The sequence below is a fragment of the Pleurodeles waltl genome, chromosome 10 (genome assembly GCF_031143425.1).
Source record: "Pleurodeles waltl isolate 20211129_DDA chromosome 10, aPleWal1.hap1.20221129, whole genome shotgun sequence".
In the NCBI taxonomy this organism is placed as follows: Eukaryota; Metazoa; Chordata; class Amphibia; order Caudata; family Salamandridae; genus Pleurodeles; species Pleurodeles waltl.
This window is the reverse complement of record NC_090449.1, coordinates 46503314-46520222: the sequence shown is the minus strand read 5'-3', so window position 1 is coordinate 46520222 and position 16909 is coordinate 46503314. Positions and strand designations below refer to the sequence as shown.

General features: G+C 42.7%; 1 pseudogene; it reads right to left on the bottom strand.

Moving 5' to 3' along the window:
- Positions 1-5809: 5809 nt before the first annotated feature.
- LOC138260697 (small ribosomal subunit protein uS10-like) lies at positions 5810-7156 on the bottom strand (annotated as a pseudogene).
- Positions 7157-16909: the final 9753 nt, after the last annotated feature.

The following is a 16909-nucleotide window of genomic DNA, read 5'->3' as shown; positions in this document are numbered from 1 at the left end:
GCACCCTCCTGCACTATATGTATATGGTAGCCAAGGTCTCATATACTACAATTGCATGGGTTGAATGTGTGCCTGAAGCCAACTTTCTTAAGCAAGTGACTCTCCTATGTAAGATAGATGTCACAATTTGAATTGTATAGTTAGATGTTAAACTGATGCATTCAATCTTTTGACATTAAAGCTCAACAACTTCAAAATTTGAGACAGGAAGGTAAAGTGCTATGTCCTTATTAGAAAATTACCCTTTTTTCATGTTCACCCCAATTTGTTGCTGAATTGTATTATATATTTTTTTTTTAATTCAAAATAGGTTAATAAATATTTGATAGTGAAATAATAAATATGATCTATTTTTTAAAACATTAATTTTAATGTACTCTTATTTTTAACTATTTAAAAAAAAGTACTTTAATTTCATTTAATTTAACATGTATTTCCCGATGGAATTTTATTATAAGTCCCTACCATCGTTATTTTCTATAGGAGGGTGCTGCACTACCAGTAGTTGGCTATGTGTAGTGCTAGACTTATTACAAAAGTGCAGTTGTTAGATTCTCAAAAGTAGTAATCTTATTCAAAAATGCAGTTTGTGAATCAGACCCAGTGTAATTGGTATGCATAGTTTCACACTTCCCTATCATTAACCAAAACCTTATACTCCCTATGGAAGAAAACTCCTTTAAGGAGTGGATGTGCCAGTGATGCACCAAAGAGCGCGATCTCATTGAAGAAACTATAATCAAGTCTTCCAACATGCTCTCAAAAGGATGTACGTTCTCATACATCAACTGACCCAGCATAGTTTTATTGGACCTTTTGAATGTAGAATACTACAAAATTGTAAATGTGGATAATCGTGAAAGAAGGTGAAAAGACACTTCTCAGAATTATACAAACTTCTTGGATGCAGCTACAAGAAAGATAAATCTTCTGGTCATGGTAGGCGAAGTGTTTGTCTATAGCCTAACAAAAAGAAAAAGGAAGTGACATTTACTCTAAAATGCTCACAAAAGTTAAGAGCCCCTCAGAGACACTTTCAAACATAACACTTTAACAGGTACTACATCCTGTCAGATTACAGAAAAGAGATAAAAAGTAAGCACATATTTATCAGGGTGGTGTGGGATAGAGTTCACTTGTAGGTATTGCCCAAAGCACCGTGCCAAAATGGGGAAATAGCTTGACACTATCAGTAACATGTTCCCTACATCCATTTCCAGATCTTCAAGATCTCCAGCTTACACACTATAAGGCCTTGTAAGAGCCTTGTAGCAAGGGGTGGGATATCCTCAACCTGTTCACCAATTTCTAAATCAGTCCCTTACTTTGGTGATAAAACAAAAATTGACACTGGGCACCTTTCTTGTCCTCCCTCTCATCTGAATTTAGACACCGTTTGTGATGCCAATATGCAAACAGCATGAGGAATATTCCATCATATCAAGAAGTATTGCATTCTTAAAGCACAACACATCATTGCTTCTTTAGCTTCATTGTAGACTTCTGATGGCATTAGATTGTGGGAGAGGGATTTAACTGTAGATTTGATGTAAAGCTCTGGTTTTGGGTTCAGTTTGAAACTTTGCTTTTCCTTGCCTACCTATGGTTATAGGCGAGGTGCTATCTTATAGAAAACTCAACAAAAAGATTTTATCCACGTAACATTTGTTATTCACTGGAAGATACATCAGGATTCTAGACACTGAACATTAAAAAGAGATGCAACCTGTTTGGAATTATTTCAAAGAGTGAGCGCCTTGATGAAGTAACTCTTGTTTTGTGAACAGCAGCTTATAACAAACAAGGAATGATTGTTTCCACCCTGCCCGACTTACAATTAAATACTTAGGACCAGACTTAAGAAGAGTGGAGCTGCACCCAGTGCAATACCACTTTTCTTGCACCCCTTAGCACCCTCCTAATGCCATCATATGTGCGCCGTATCTAAGAAACGGTGCACCATGGCGGTAGTTATGGGACTAGGGTCAACGTTTTTTGACGCCGGGTGGGACCTTTGCAGGATTAGCATAAAAAATGTTGACACTAATCCCGCAAAGCCTATTGAGGACCATTATAAATAATGGTGTGCCTCCTTTTAACGCCTTCTCGTAGATTGTTTTGCGCCATTTTTTCAGCCCCCTAACGGGGAAACGCATCCTTTTCATACATTATGCATGGCAAATGCATGATGTAGTACAAAGGCTTACAAAGTGGCTCAATGCATGCACTGCACCACTTTGTAAATCTGGTGTGGCATTTTTGGCCATCTAACGCATATTATCGGCAACAAAATGACGCCAATGGGTACCAAGATGGTGAAACAGGCTCCTAAATCTGCCCCTTAAGGTTTTGGTTTTGTGATGCAGAAGAAACGCCCTTCACCATGTCCAACAAATGGTAATATTCACGCTGTATGGACACAATTTGTAACCATTTTATGCCTGTTCATAGGAACCAGCAACTGAAAGGTGACTAGAAACCTTTTGCAGAGTATTTAGCATGGCAGGGCAATCTATTTTCAGCAAATTAAATAACCTGAAATAAACTAGACCTATACAAATATACATGCTAAAATCCTAAAATTATGCAGCAGTGAACCTGCTTATCCAATGCATTGTGGACTTTCTATGTGACAATTTGCATAGTTACGGCATGCTCCCACCCTTGTCAGTGGCAGTACTCCGAATATGGAACAACCAGCCATGCGCTTCTCAAATTCACGGTTAGCCGTGGAGACTGAGACTTATCCCCCCATTCTTATGCATAATTGAAGCAATGCCCCCTTCATATTTGCTGATAAACATGCATCCTCTGTATAGTGTGTGGTATACATTGGGCCACGCTAATGACTATTGGACACTGCCCTTGTATCCATGACCACCCAGCCACGGCAACCCAAGCCATGAATTTTACGTGTCTATGTTACCTATGTACCTAAGCAACCTATTTTATGTAACCAGTGTAAGTATGCAACATGAACTATGGAACTCGACGCTGACCTAAGTACCCACCAAACCACCATCAGACTCACCCATTTGCCTTGGAGAAGTCCAAAACACTAGATTTAACCTGTCACCTTCTTACTAAATATTACAGCTCAATGCAGGTGCACCTAAAGCTATTACGTTTTTCAGTGTGTACAACATAAACAAAATAAACATCACAGGGCTCATGATCTTCTTGAGCATGACATTGGGATCATCATTGTTGGGCCAAAGTACCTGTTTCTCACAGTCCGTTGGTATCCAAAGTTATGCTCACAAATTGTCTACCTTTAGAAAGGAATGATGTTTCAAGAGTTGCTCCCTTACTCATGAGTCATGCCTCACCTGGATAAGAGGTTTCTGTTTGGAAATGGGAGGGTCAGCCAAGGAGTTGGGTTTGATGATACAGATGCTGCCCCTCCTGGAATTGGACAATATCGAAAGGTATTATGGGCAGACTATAGATTGTACTCTTGGAATACCTGGTAGAAAAAGATCATGGCACACAACTATCATGGACAAAACACCGAGGGATAGAACAAAACAAATCCGATTCATCTTCAGGATGCACAAACATTGAAAGATAGTGAGATCCAGGGATGCTTTCAGAGGTATCCAGTTTTCTGGCAAATGTGGCAGCAGGAATGGCTGGCAAATAAATGTGGGTCTTATATTTGCATTGTTTCCCAGCTGTTTGTTCTCGAACTACCAAGAGTGCATCCTGCACTAGGGCACTGTGCTAGTTTCCACAGCCTGTGCAAGGATCAGCACTGTTGTGGCGGTGCATGAAGTGTCAAAACACAACTTATGCAGGCACAGTACGACAGCTCATACTTTGATATGCAGATGTGTGTGCATTTAACATGTAAGATGCACATGTATTCGTTATTAACATGATATGTACATTAAACTATGGATTAAACAGGTAAATGCTTCAACGTTGCCATACAATTCCATATATGTAAGGTGCACTCTCTCTTTGTAAAAAGAGTTGCAGTTGGAAAACAGAGCATTATTCGAGTAATTGTGATTCACAAACATTGGTAAATGCATTCTCTGATTGGGCCAAAGCACAAAACAGATTTGACTGACGCTAATGCCATTGGTGGTACTTTATGGCTGTGATTGGTCCAAATACTATTTGCCACTGTATTATGAAAGCAGGTTTCTGACAGGTCTAGTGTGTGACAAGAATGTGCACATTCGTTTTCTGCCATTTTGTTGTGGTGGTGATGTGTTCTGATGCTTATTGTTCTGCTTTGCTTTTGTGTGGAATTACTGAGATGTGGTGTTGCTGAGTGCTTGTGTGCTGCACTCTGTTCTGTGGTGGTGTGTCTTGCTATGTTTTAATTATGTTGCTTTCTGCATGTTCTATTATTCTTGGTAATTTTAATACATCAACAAATGCAGCTGTAATTCCAGCTGAAAGTAGCAGATACTTTTAAAGTTCTATTAACAAGCAACCAGTTAAGACTGTGTAAGTTGGTAAAACATAACTTCTTCGGCCCTTTAAGACACCAGTCAGTTCAAGCGGTGGTAGAGATGGGACACCTTATCACACAGGGCAAGTGCTGAAAGTACTAGGACACAGGGCCGGATTACTAAACATTTTTGACCGGCACAATTTCTTGTTCTCGGTCGCATGTTAAGACACTGCGGGGCATATTTATACTCCGTTTGCGCCGAATTTGCGTCGTTTTTTTCGACGCAAATTCGGCGCAAAACTAACGCCATATTTATACTTTGGCGTTAGACGCGTCTAGCGCCAAAGTATGAGGAATGAGCGTCATTTTTTTGCGTGAACGCCTTCCTTGCGTTAATGAGATGCAAGGTAGGCGTTCCCGTCGAAAAAAATTACTGCGACGCAAATGCGTCGTATTTATACTCCCGGGTAAAAATCACGCCCGGGAGTGGGCGGGGCAAAAAACCCCGCATTTGCGCCTCTTTTTAACGCCTGGGTCAGGGCAGGCGTTAAGGGACCTGTGGGCTCAAAATGAGCCCACAGCTGCCCTCCCATGCCCCCAGGGACCCCCCCTGCCATCCTTGCCCACCCCAGGAGGACACCCAAGGATGGAGGGACCCATCCCAGGGACATTCAGGTAAGTTCAGGTAAGTATAATTTTTTTTTTTTTTAATTTTTTTTTTTGGCATAGGGGGGCCTGATTTGTGCCCCCCTACATGCCACAATGCCCAATGACCATGCCCAGGGGACATAAGTCCCCTGGGCATGGCCATTGGGCAAGGGGGCATGACTCCTGTCTTTACTAAGACAGGAGTCATGTAAATGGCGTCTGGGCGTCGTTAAAAATGGCGCAAATCGGGTGGAGGTGATTTTTTTGCCTCAACCTGACTTGCCCCATTTTAAGACGCCCTAACGCCATTTTCCCCAACGCCGGCGCTGCCTGGTGTACGTGTTTTTTTTCCACGCACACCAGGCAGCACCGGTCTGCTAGCGCCGGCTAACGCCATTCAATAAATACGGCACCCGCATGGCGCTTCAGAATGGCGTTAGCCGGCGCTAAACTTTTTGACACTAAACTGCGTTAGCGCAGTTTAGCGTCAAAAAGTATAAATACGGGCCTGCTTCTCCTTACCTTTTACCACCATTTTACAAAAACAGGATTCTGGAGGTGTGTATATTTGTGGAGGCAATCTGTTTTGGTTGTAATGTGTTCAGTTGTATTTTTATGCTGCTATTTGTTGTGTTACATTATTGCATTGTGTCTGTATTGTACTTCACTAGTTGTGTTTCGTCCATTTTTTACTGTTTTATTGTGACATACCATGATATATTTTAATAAAACATCGTTTACTAAAAGATGTAATTATGCATCAGCAATAATAACTTCAACTTCTACCCCTGGATCTACACTGATGGGTATGATCTGCTTCACAATCTCAGGACTATGAAGGAAAATCAAGCGCTTGAAAATACGCATTTGATAAATTGAATGATAATCTGGTTCAATTCAATCTGATATTGAGTCCCTTTTTTAGACTTGTGTTAAAATATACATATCCTTTATACAGCTTGGTTAGGGATGCACCTTAGGAATTTGTAAATGTTCTTCATTCTCTCTATTATTATCCATTAATTATATATTTGGTTTGGAGACTACTATTGAATATTCTTTGTACTACTGTAAAAAGTTAAATAAAGAATTTGTTTAAAAAATAAATAAAAAAAATAGGCATCTGGAAACGATCCTAAGTCTTTGAACCTTCCCCACAAGGATTTTTTCCGAGTGGTGATACGCAGAGTCCTGGTGGGCATGTAAACCGGTCCCTTCACTTTCAGAAATATCTCCTTAGCACCTCTAATGAGATCAGCACACACGTTTTCAAGAGACTTCACATCACGACTAGTCAGGTGATTCTGATGCGGTGGATAGCTACTTCCGGTTCCACAGGTGCTTCCTAGTTGTGTCTTTAAATGGCATAACTAATATGCTTCCAGGTCGCCTAAATCGCTCCCAAATAAACAAATGAACCAACAGCGGTGAGCCAGGAAAGAACAACAGCGGATTTTTTTTTAAAGTTTTGTTATGTTAGTTTGTGTATGTTATTGTGTTATGTTTTGTTGCTTACTTTAGAAGTGTGAACAAATGCTGCCTAAAAAGCACATCCCTTTTAAAGGTCCTGCAGCAAGTAACCGTTTACCTGTGTCACAACCAGCATAACAGCGCTGCTCCGGCCTTTGAACTGTGAAAGATGCCAGTCAGCACACAACTTTGCCAGTGTGAAAGTGTACTGCTCGCAGTGCTTGCTTTATGTGATAGGGTACACAGTCTCTGCCAAGGGTTTCGGCTCACTGAAGTCTTAAACAGTTGAAAAGCTGCAGAAGCGCTACTTACCACCCTAACCAATTTTAATGATTGCTTGTCACGGGACCTCTGAAGGCATGAGCGGCTTTTGGCCAGAAATAATACAGGGTCATTTGTTGACGACTTCTCTAAAGAAAATAGCTGAACATAGCACAATAAAATACACAACATAACACAAGTACAGCACAGGAAGGGCACATCATTATTAAACAGGCAGAATGCAGTACAATAACCACAGTACAACACAAATTCCAATAATACATCATCTAAAGACAGTAGAACCAAAACATATCATAACACATCACCACCACCACAACAAAAAGTCACACCAGCATTTCTGCTAGACATTATCACCTCCAGAAATCGTCTTTCATAATAAAGTGGTAAAACGTGATAGCACGAAGCACTGCCTTAACTTACCAACATGGACATGAAATAGCACCAGTCAAAAACTTTTTTCAGCTCTTTGCCCTGCTTTGAGTTATTTTCAGGAAACTTTTGAGCACAAAATACATTTTGGGGCATATTTATACTTTTTGATGCAAAACTGCACCAACACAAAGCCCACCTGTCAGCTACACCTAGGCACGTGAGACAGGCTTCAGGCACCAAATGGCTAAATCAAGAAAATGTCAACTTTTCTAAAAGTGACATTTTTATAATTACAATTTAAAATCAGACTTCACCATGAGTTTGAGTTTAAAATTGTGATTTCAGAAACACCAGACGAGGAGGATTTATCACTTCCCAATTAGAAATTACAGTTGTAGAGTGTAATATGGTAATCCCACTGTTATTGTATGGGAGATATAGGCCTTGCAGTAGTGAAAATCAAATTTGTGAGTATTTCACTCTCAGGACTTGTAAAACCTAAAAGTGCATGTCTTGTATTTTAAATACATTGCACCCTGCCCTCTGGGTTGTCCAGGGCATGCCTTATATGTATAAGGAAGGAACGTTTGGGCCTGGCATAAGGTTTATTTTGGCAGGTCGACTTGGCTGAGTAAACTGCACTCACAGGCTCTGCAATGGCAGTCCTGAGACATAGTTAAAGTACTACTGGCATGATTAGTGCTGCAGGCCCGCTAGTAACATTTTATTTACAGGCGCCCAGTACAGGAATTACCACTTTACTAGGGATTTATAAGTAAATTAAATATTCTATTTGGGAATGAACCACTATTACCATGTTTAGGGCACTTTAGTGCTAGTTAGCGGTCGTAATGTGCACAGTGTCCTAATACCATCAAACATGGGGTCAGAAATGTGGAGGAGGAAAGCAAAACATTGGGGGGAAGAACACCCTAAGGCTGTCAGGTCTAACACCCCTAGCTTGGGCTCGTGTGATAGATGGAAGTGAGCTTGTTTTGCCAGGCAGTGGAAGTGTATTGCTGACATTGCTGAAGTTGGAGAGAGGGCACCTAGACACTGAGTGAGGATAAAAGAAACTAGACTGCTTTAGAAATACAGCTTGTCCTTTTTGTGAGAGGAACTGCTGATTAGCCTTCTTGTAACATTGCCATTTGATAGAAGCAGAGGTGTATGGGTGGGACTGCAGTCTCTCTTGTTCAAAGTGAAAGATACTCTTTAGGTGAGGCTAAACTTTTGTTTTTTCCCTGACTGCATTTCAGTCTGACTGATGACAGCAAGGTGAACAAAGCATATACCTCTTTCTACCTTTATTGTTGTAGTTCCAGGCAGGAGACTACCCTTCTGTGAGGAGCATCACTCTACACAAAGGCTGAGACTGGAGTATGTCTGAAGAGAGCACTTGAAAAAAGAACTACCCGAAACTGCTTCTGAAAGTGCTAGCCATGGATCCATATTTCCATTTTGCTTCGACTGTATAAAAATAGGGGCCACTGACCCACTTGTTTCAATTCCAAGTTCTCTATGACCAAGGAAGGGAGTCCCTCTGAGAGTACTTAAAGGGCTGTGTGCAATAAAAGGTGGTTTCTGTCTGGCAGCCAACTTCTCAAAGTTTGGGGCACCTTCAACAGAGTCTATCTCATGCCTGAAAGAGCTTCTTAACTGGCATGACCCACACCTGAAAGAGCTTCTTACCTGGCATGAGCATAGACAAGCCAGTCTGCCTGCATAGAGAGGGAAGGAATATATAACCCTGCAGGAGGAGTGACTATCCTGGAAGAGCCAGGTGGAGAGGGACACTGGTGCTGTTAGGGATTGCCAGAGGAGGAGAATGGAGCAAAGCAAACTGTGTATGTGGCGATTGTGGGTATCAGGCAGTCCAATTCATGGATCAAGATGAGAACTTTAGAAGTGAGATATGACCTGCGCCGCTGTGAGCAGAGAAAAAAACACTGCTTGATCTGCTCCACTATGACTAGAAGAAAAACATGGTTTGACCTGTCCTTCTTTTGCCGAGAGAAAGGGAGGGTTGGCCCAAACTGCCCTGCTGAGGTAAGTGGGGCATGTGGGTGGTTCTGCTGCCCCAGAAGGTGGACTCTACATGGCTACACTGTAAGTGGATCATTCAGGGCACTGCACACGTACAATTACCCACCTCTTCAGAGGGTGATCCAACATCTGTCAGAGCCACCGTTCCTGCTAGCAAGGCAACCACCTGCCAGCATCAAACTCAACATAAACTTGACTACGGTTTCTAACCAGAGTTATGGTTTGCATGCCCTGCAGAAGTCGGAGAATAGCAATGCAGGGATAAAGTCAAGTAGCCAACTGACTATGACAGAGGCACCACAGGTGGAACTTCCATACCTCAATCTATGAGAACAACCTTAAACTCTGAGAGGTTGAGCTCACTTATACCATATTGTGGATAATCATCACCTGAGGCTAATTATGCTATAACTTTATTTTTCATGGCGGTCTGGACCAGTAGGAGAGAACCCAGGAGAAAGTAGCAAGTTAAGACACAGCCTACCCCAGCATCTAGGGTACTAAATTGCATCCTGTCAACATTGTGTGTGTAGCATTTAGTTCTAGTGTGCATTAATGTACTTTTCATCCTGAAAGAAAAGCACTAAGTTGGTTAATCAGTTGCTTCTATGTAATTGTTGAAACTTGATCTTCAGCAACCCCACACTACCTCCCTGAGAGGCCTGTGACTGATTGCCATCACTACCACTGAGGGTCAAGTGCTAAAGGGGTTCTATGGGACATCAGAGGCAAACAATATTAACCCCCAAGGTTAAAGCCCATTAGACTCTGCTTGACCCAAGGCCCCCCCGAATGAGATCTGTCAATTGCTTAGTCATTTTGTCTTCCTCCAGATGACAGGTACAAGAGGATGGGGCTTACACAGGGAGGTCATACCCCTGGTGGTAAGGTTTGTCCCACTCTGAGCTTTTTAGTGCACTAAAAACTGGTTCAGCCCTGCTTAGCTACAGCTTCCAACCTTGCTACTCTGGAAGCTTTGGGCATCCAAAGAAGTGGCTGAGTCCAAAGCTAAAACCTTTGAACAGTGTGAGCGAGCAAATCTATTTCACTGACACAGTGATCTTGACAGCTACAAAATCCAGATTTGCACTGCTTGTAGCTTTAGGCACCAAAACTAATGGCTTCAGTGGGACCTCAACAATGACATATGCAACTTTGAGGGACACTTGCTGACCATAGTCTTGAACTTTGCCCTAATGGAAAATGGTGACTTCCATTTTTTGCACTAAAGGCCTATTTATGAGTTCGGTAGAGGAGATTACTCCATCCCAAATGTGACGCATATCCCGTACGCCAAATTATGAGTCCATTATATCCTATGGCACTCAGAATACGGCGGGCGGGACATCTGTCACATTTGCGACGGAGTAAACCCCTCCGCCGAAGTCATAATCAGGCCCTCAATCAGAAAGTAAAAGTTTTAACCTGGATGACATTTATAAAGTATCTAACCTCTGCTCCTTTGCAGTCAGCCTGAAATCACACCTTTGCTATGGTCAACCAGAAGCAGAGACTTGTCTTTAGCGTTTTACTTTTTCTTGGTGCCTTAGAATTTAAAAAAATCATATATCTGTTTTTCATTAAGCTATTTTAATGATATTTAATGATATTTGTATCTTTTTGCTCACTAAATATATGTTTTTTTCCTAAATTCGCTAGAGAATTTTATTGTGTTGTGTTCTTCACATTTAAGTTGTTGATACTGCTTGAAATTAACACATGTCCCTGGGCATTGCCTGTTGCATGTCCCAATTGATTTTTGACCTACGTAAAGTGTATTTATTCCATTGATAGGGGTAACTCTCTTCCAAATTAATAACCCCATTTCTGACACTACATAAAACCTTGGACTGATACACTGGCATAGACCTCTGAGTCCAGATTTATTTATTTGTTACGCAACACAGAGCAGTAACCAAATTTATTCCACAGTTTGGAGCATGAGGCAAAACACAAGGCAAAGCCATAACAACAATGATTGACTTGCTGCTGATGTCACCCCCAGCGACGAGCTGCGTACACAATGCAATTCCCCACACCATGGTGCTGAGATAACTGAGCACGGTTCAGCATAGGATTTGAACTGGAAGCATATTCCTGCAGTTACAATTCTTATTCCTAAACAAACTCAAAAGAACTCCATGCATTGGAAATTAACGTATTTCCCCTTTTTCACAACTACTTCACGTAGGCATTATTTCTTTACACAAGGCCTGATCTGGTTATCTAAGTAGGACAGACTTCGTATCAACTTCTGTTAGTGTTTGAATTGATCTGCCCCAGTAATTCCCCTTTACTCAAAGAGACTCAAAGCAGAGCAAATCATTTTCTGTGCTAAGGAAACTGTGCCTTCACAGCACAAAAAACTTTTTGCACGGGATAGGTAATACTGTGCGCTGCGTTGTGTAACTGCGCACTTGTAGGGAAGGAGATTATTAGTAGGTGGGGGCATGTACCTTCAGCTAATAATAATACCGTAATTACTAATAAGGTCCTGCCAAGTCTCAATAAATTAATCTTTGCTCAACCTTTAGTAGCTTGGCAACAAGCAATCAGGCTTCACTTAGGAGACAGGTATGCATACAGCATTTAATATCACCAAAACAGTAAATAAATAGAAGACACAACACAATAAAAATCCAACACCATTTTTAAAAATAGGAAATATTTTTATCTTTAAAATGACACCAAAATGGCAAATATCCAATGTAGGGAACCGGAGAAATGAATTTATAAAGAATAAACTGTAGTGTAGCTTCTAAAAGCATAAAGTGCCAACCGCAGCAATCTGGTGATGCTGGACTGAGTCACATCTAAAAGTTCAAGTCAACCGCAATGGAGCGCCGGTCAGATACAGTTCCAGCTTGGTTCAGCTGAAGGATTGTCTGCTGAAGGTGTGTGCCAATAGTCCTGTTTGAGGGGATAACTTTGCCAGGGGCAAGGAGAGCATCGCTAGTGATGGTCGGTGGGCCAAGAAGAGCAGGCCGGGCATCACAGGTGGGCAGGCTGGAGCCTTGTGGTGGTGATCAATGCGGATAGATGATGCTTGCTGGGTGAAGAGACAAACTTGCTCCGATTCTCTGTGTGAGTGGCACAGTTCCAGTGCAAACTGGCCTGTCTGCAGTCACGAACAGCCCAAAAGCAGAATTAAAGAGCTCAGGAACCACTCCAATGCCCACGGCCTGAGCTGTGCTTCTCTGGGGTCAGGATCTTGTTGAAGACAGGTCCAGAAGCTTTAGTCCTATTTTGTTTTGGTTCTTTTGGGAAGGTAAGTGTCTTCAAGCACTGGCCAAGGGTTCAGAAGCTCTTCAGTGGCACTTGGTGGCTTGGACTCATTCTCCCACAATGAACCTGCACAGTCTAGGAAAAACCCGTTTACCACTGTACAGCTGGGGTGATCCTCTCCCTGGGCTTGCAGGCAATGTCTTTCACCTCTATTGTACCTGTTGCTGACCAAGGAGTCCACTCCTTTTCCTCTGAGTCAGACACAGTAATTTCTTTGTGGAGCCTTGAGAGTGTTGTAGATGCAGTCCTCTTGAGGGCAAGCCTTCTGTGGTGCAGTCCAAGGGTCCAGCATGGCAGCCCTACTTCATCTTTAATTCCATGCAGTGTTCTGAGGAGCTCCTCCAGCCCTGCCATGTTTATCCTCCATTCAGGGCTGCCAAGAGGGAGGACACCCCAACCAATAGGGGCATACTTGCCTCCCTGCTACGACCACTTCATGCAATCTGTGGTATATTTTTGGCCCAGAATGAACTGTTCTCCAAATATCAAAATGGAGAAATTCTCTCCTTGGAGTGTGTGTCTGTCTAACCCAACCAAAGGTGTGGCTAACAATTCACTACACTCCCCTTCCAGCCCCTCTCCTAATCTAATAACGGGTGCTCCTATCTGGCTGAGGATCAAGGATGTGAAGGCTGGCCTGGGTCCTATGACATTTCTTGTACTGCCTTTGAAGTCCAGCTTATCTCCCCAGCCCAATTCCTGCCTCTGTCTCTTCAGGAAGCAAATCTTCTCCCACCAAATGGCTGTAATGTTTCAGCCCCAGTCCTCTTCACACCAACTCAGCGAGCAGCTTGGCTCAGACTATGCAAAGGCTGGCCAATCAAAAGAGACTGTTATATGGATGTTTTAGGTAACTTCAGGATAGTAAGCTCTAAAACTACTTTGCCGTAATAGTTATAATAAATCCGACCTTGCCAAGTTGTTGGATTTATTGTAACTATTATTTTGCTACTTTGAATCGAATAGCAATATGTTAGACCTGGCATCCATGGTGTGGTTTCCCCTGACTTTTTTGCCTTCCGATCTCCTGTTTTTGACTGTTTCGATGTCTTCGTTATTGCTGCCATTAGGAATTTGGGCACTTTACCACTTCTAACCAGTGTTAAAGAGGATGTGCTCTTTACTTAAACATGGCAACATTGGATTATCCACAATTGGCATATTTAATTTACTTAAAAAGCATTACATGTGCCCGTGGCCTGCAAATTAAATGCTACTAGTTGGCCTGCAGCACAGATTGTGCTACCCACATATGTAGCACTTTAAATAGTCTCAGGCCTGTCACTGCAGAGCCTGTGTGTGCAGTTTTAAACTGCAATGTCAACCCGGCAAGTTAACCTATTTGCCTGGGCCCGACATTCCTTTTTTACTACATATAGATCACCCTTAAGGTAGGCCTGGGACAACCCAAGGGCAGGGTGCAGTACTTTTAAGTTATACATGTCCTGATAGTGAAAGACTCTTAAACGCATATTGCACTACTGCAAGGCCTGTCTCTCCAATAGGATCACATTGGGATGGTCTTCTGCTACTGAAGTCTCAAGTATATCAAAGACTTCACTTCCATCTTCAAAGCAGCACACGGACTTTTTTGCTGTAAGTCCTGCTCTGCCTAGTGGTACCAATCCAGTCCAGTGCCCTTGAAAGTGAGTTTAAAGAGCTACAACTGCTACAACCTGCACATCGATGCCATTGCCGATCTGGCACAACATCCCCAACTGCATGGGAATCACTGATGCATAGCTCTGCTACACCCCACATCTCACGTTTGCAACCATGATTAAAGTACTTTGGATCTGCGAGCGCTGCTTAGGTCCTGTTGCCGGCCTGCGCTCCATCACGGTCAACCTGAATACTGACTTTGTCCAGGTTCAGCACACTCAATTAACTCAACCAATTAATTCTTTAGGCGCTACTTGCTTCTAAGCTCTATTTTTGCATTTAAAATTAAAAAATTCATACCATAAACTTCTACTTATTGGATTTTTGTTCTTTTGTTTGGTCTTGTTTTATTTATAAAATATTGTCCATTTTTTTTAGTTGGTGTGGAGTCATTTTGTGGTGTTTTCACTGTATTAATGTTTGATGTGTTGAACACATACTTTATACATTTCCTGTTAAGTTAAGCTGGACTGCCCTGTGCGTAACTATAGAGAAAGAGCACAGGTTTCTTTCTGGTGTGTTTGTGACCTACCCTGTCTAGGTTTGTGGTTCCTGCTTGGACTGGGTTCATACCACTGCTGACCAGAAACCCAATTACACTAGCTATCTCCAATCAAAAATTAGACTTTACTAAGGTTTCATAAAGCCTCCCCATGATAGCCTATGTGACTAGCAGCACTACAATGGGGAAAAACGATTTTGGCTGGTTTCATATAAAACATATTTTATATTGTCCCTCCTTTTTATTACAATGCATTGTACTCTTGGGGTGGCTTATATGTAATAAAATGGTAGTTGTGGGCTTTGGAAGTATGTTTAACTCCAAAGTCAAATTTGGAAATTGTTTTATTTTAGAAGCAGCCTGCAAGGCAGGTCTGGCATTGAAATGTCTCTAAACCCATATGCCCTACCATATACTAGGGACTTACAGGTAGGTTGTCTTAACCAATTAGAATGATAACAATTACCATATACCTTTTAAGGACAGAGCACTGGCACTGGGCCTGTTGCGCCGCGAGCCGCTGCGGCGCAACCCAGCCAACCCGCGTGGGAAACCGCGGCGGGTCCCCGAGCGGGCCGCGGGGGAAGCCGCGGTCTGACTCAAGGGTCGCGGCACCCGCGGCGGCCCTTTTCTCCAGCCGCGTGCTGTAATTAGAGCGAGCAGGGCCGGAGACCAAGAAAGGGGGTCGCGGTCCTCGCTGCGCTCGGCGCGCGATGTTAACCTTGCTTAAGGGTGCCTGGGGACCCCTCCATAGCACCACTCACCTGCCACACGCTTTGGGATCTTCCTCAGTATACATGCTTAGTTTAAAAGCATGCTTTCTCCTTCCCAGCATGCTGTGCACTTCCCTTCTTCCCTACATGCATTTGTTCCTCTTACACCGGGGCATGTTTTCTATCTTTAGTTATGGCTTCTTCCCAAACCAAGATGGTGGCATTACTTCTTCCTGTTTTTCACTTCCTGTCTAGGGGTATATAAGGGGAACCTTTTCTTCTTCTCATTGCATTGCAACTTTCAGCGGTGGTGGTCACGCTCCGGCTGGTTTTCATTTGAGACGCCAGTCGTTCTCGTTCTGTCTTCAGTCTCCCAGATTTCCAGGATCTTGAGTTCTAATCCTTGTGTCCTCCATCTGTTTCAGGGAGTTCCTGTTGGAGGATTTTTCCCCCTTGGGGTTTTTCCTCTGGGACTCCTTCTGGAGGGCACGGACTGTAGTGGCTTACTATTCTCAACAGCACCGTGGCTACCGGAAGGGGTCGCCCCTACCTCGGCCAGAGCAGGACTTGCAGGAACCGGTGCCGCTCACCATCCCGCTCCAGTATCGACGGTAAGCCCAGGGCGAATCGTGACAGGGCCTGGTTAGCAGAGCCCAGAGCATTTTCAGTGTCAGTAACCACCAGCATCAGTTAACAAATGGGGTTTATCAGGGCAGAAAGGATGACTTTCCTACACTGCTGCTTTTTGTTGTTTTGTGCCGGAGCAAAGCTGAAGTGAATCAGGGCCATGGTCTTTATTCCACTTACCCTGGACCACTAAATAGGCAGGAATTGTTTAGTTAAACAACCTTTATCCTTGCATCTTTGAAAAGGGATCAGGTTATTGAAGAAGTTTTCTTGGCAGTTCTGACTGGAAAAGTTTCTCCAAAAATTGCTGTCACTTTCAAATAATCCGCAGGACTCCAGCATGAGAACCCCCTCCTAGACTGCAGGCCCCAACACCTTTGTACCTGTGTCATGATTCCAAAACTGCTCCATTAATCTAAAGCTTGAGAGCAGTGGATTTTCAAGATCTATTGACCCGATACTAGTACAGCACATGGTTCCAGTTGTGCATGCCTACCAAGACGAAGGCCCTATCGTAATACCTCTGCTGCTACATTAATTATAAGCTTGAGCACAGTATATCTACAAGGTCTATTGACCCGGATACTAGTAGAGCAGATGGTTTCAGTTCTACTGCTTTACAGGACGAGGTCCTTATAGAAATACCTCCTCCTACTAGTGATTTTCAAGGGTATATCCCTTCCTTGTTGTCTTGAGAAAGACCAGGTTCCACAGCAAATATGGGTTGAAACTATGAGTTAAGTTATGAGCTTGATACAGATTCATTGTTATGAAGTGTAATAATGAGTTGACAATTTGCCCCAATTGTCAAACATTGCTTATAGTTGTTCACAGACTCCTTTTGATGTAATATATGGTTTACATTTGTCTTTTGATATGACCTCACTTCCACAT